General features: G+C 41.6%; 1 pseudogene; it reads left to right on the forward strand.

The window, feature by feature from the left end:
- The first annotated feature begins 558 nt into the window (after positions 1-558).
- Positions 559-2184, forward strand: LOC148768070 (berberine bridge enzyme-like 8 pseudogene; annotated as a pseudogene).
- Positions 2185-3050: the final 866 nt, after the last annotated feature.

The following is a 3050-nucleotide window of genomic DNA, read 5'->3' on the forward strand; positions in this document are numbered from 1 at the left end:
ATATTTAATTTTATCCATGTGCTAAAATTTTGATGGGTAAATTACCGCTAGCCCTGAGAAAGGTCAAATTCACGATAAAAATTAACTATGAATCTTCTTACACGTTCATTCTTATGGTGTCAAATTTAACATAATTTTCTAAATTTTGTGAAATGTTCTCTAATTTGTATTTTTTTTTTTTGATAAGTTTATCTAGTTTTTACTCGTTTTGTGCAAAAATGCAGTCTCTGATGCACTATAATCTGATATTTACAAACCAAGAGATACATCTTATGATCATCATGTTTCAAAATATGGAGCTCGAATATGGTAAAATGGGTAAAAATTAGAGAATATTCCACATAATCTAGAAAATTCAATTAATTAATTTGTCACCGCAAAGATAAACGTGTAAGAAAATTCATAATTGAGTAATAGTTTTAATTACATAAATAAAATGAGTTTTTTTTTTTTAATTTAACCTTATCTAGGGTAGCCCTAATTTACCCAAATTTTATTTGTTCTATATATTATACAAAGAAAACACAACATTGGAAAAAAAAATTGAAACCTTACAAAATGGCCATGGTTTCATGTATCTTCTCCAACCTCATACTTTTGGGTGTATTTGTTGTACATGCCACTTGTGTTTCAATACATCTCCATGAACATGACTTGCTTCAATGCCTTAATTCCCATTCCGATCCCTCTCGACCAATCTCCGACGTTTTATATTTTCCGAGCAACTCCTCGTACTCCGACGTTCTTCACTCTTACATACGAAACATGCTCTTCGGTGGGCCCACCACACCCAAGCCACGGTTCATCGTCGCGGCCGCACACGTGTCCCACATCCAGTCGTCCATCATCTGCGCCAAATCCAACGGCCTGGAAATGCGAATCCGAAGCGGCGGCCATGATTTCGAGGGGCTCTCGTACGTGTCGGACAAGCCGTTCTTCATCCTCGACATGTTCGACCTCCGGGCGGTCAACGTCAGCATCGAAGACGAGACCGCCTGGGTCGAAGCGGGCGCAACCCTCGGAGAAGTTTACTACGGAATCGCCGAGAGGAGCAGACTCCATGCCTTCCCCGCCGGAATGTGCCCCACCGTCGGCGTCGGCGGCCAGATCAGCGGCGGAGGGTTCGGCAACCTCATGAGGAAATACGGCCTCGCGGTCGACAACGTCGTCGACGCAACTCTAGTGGACCACACTGGCCGTTTACTCGACCGGAAATCCATGGGGGAGGATCTATTCTGGGCTATAACAGGAGGCGGCGCCGCCAGCTTTGGAGTTGTTCTCGCATACAAGATCAAGCTCGTTAGGGTTCCGGCGACGGTCTCTTTCGCCGGAATTTGGATTTCCGACGACGACCCGGATTTTACGGACACTGTCTACAAATATCTCCAAGCTGCCGACAAACTGGACGACGATACATACATCAAACTAGCGGTTAACGTTGGTCCAATCGAGAAAATTATAACCGCTACATTTCTAACCTTGTATCTTGGCGACTCGGCGAGTCACGTTGACTTGATGAACAAAAGCTTCCCCGAACTAGGGTTAACGAAAGGCGACTGCGTTGACCTGAGTTGGGTTGACTCCCTCGTTCGATGGGCGGGTTTTCCGGCGGAAACTCCGACGAGTATTCTGCTAAGCAGAATCCATCCGGCTCCTGTTCGGATGAAGAGAAAATCCGATTTCTTAAAGAAGGTGATTCCCAAGAAGGGATTGGAATTGATATTCAAGAAGATGAAGGAATTGGAAACTCCAGTGTTGAAGTTCTTCCCTTACGGTGGAATCATGGATCGAATTTCATCTTCGTCGAAACCTTTCCCGCATCGGGCCGGTAACGTAGCCCTCGTCGAAATCGCGACAAACTGGAACGTGACCGGACTTGACGCGGCAAATTATTACATAAATTTGACGAGGAGGTTTTACGAATGTATGACTCCTTATGTGTCGAAATCGAGGGAAGCGTACCTCAACTACCGAGATCTTGATTTGGGAATCAACGACCACGGCCCTAATAGTTACGCGGAAGCTGCAGCTGGTTATGGTTTCAAGTACTACAAGAATAATTTCGACAAATTGGTGCGGATTAAATCGGAGGCCGATCCTGATAATTTCTTCAGAAACGAGCAAAGTATTCCCGTTTCTCCGTTAATTGACGCTGCATGAATGTATATATCATTATCAAGAGTCTAATTGGATCCATTACTAGGATCATGTGATTAATTACAAAGTGCCAACAAGTATTTGTGTTTCTAGTGCTAGATTCTCAATAATGTCAAAATTGTTGAAATTTATATATGGTAAATTGAATTATCAAATAATCAACACACAATGTCGTCATTTTGAAGAAAATAGGGGCTCTTTTACGAAACCCCTAGTGTCGTTTTTCTAGAAGAAATGATCGACTTTATATTACGCGATAAACACCATTCCAGGAGAGATAGAAGAATCCTCCATATTTGAAATGTCTGGTGAGCTCGCAAGACCATGAGCTAGTTTATTACTATGATGCCTAAAAAAAAAAAGGCAACTCCGAAAAAAGTGGTCGCAATCGATTTATTATCTTCCAGAAAAGTTCTAAAAGATTTCAGCACGGAATCATCATTTTGGATTAGCAGTCATCACTTAGATAGAATCTCAATCTCCCTCCACCGTAACCGATGGCACCAATACGTAACTTGGCCCGACTTCGATTAGTGCCAAACCAACCGGCCCTTAGCTTGGCGACTCCCAATAGGACAAACAATTGTTTCCCAATCCACAGTGAAAGATTTTCAATACCTCCGAATTCGTGTAATTTAAATACAACTTGTATAAAATCAGAGATTTTTAAACAAGATAAACAAAAACTTGTATTGAAAAAAATTGTGCAGCGTACGTGGATGGTGCCTTCACATGCTAAAACGTAACAGTATTCTAAAGAATACAAATGAGAAGCCAAGATCTTCTCTTCTAAGAAGAAATCACAAGTTGATTTTTCCGTAAACCAATTCCTAGTATCTAGAACAATATCGCTTAACAGTATACTAGGAATACAAACCAATATTCAATGAAAT

Source organism: Erythranthe guttata, chromosome 9 (genome assembly GCF_056151865.1).
Source record: "Erythranthe guttata isolate IM_541 chromosome 9, IM_541, whole genome shotgun sequence".
Lineage (NCBI taxonomy): Eukaryota > Viridiplantae > Streptophyta > Magnoliopsida > Lamiales > Phrymaceae > Erythranthe > Erythranthe guttata.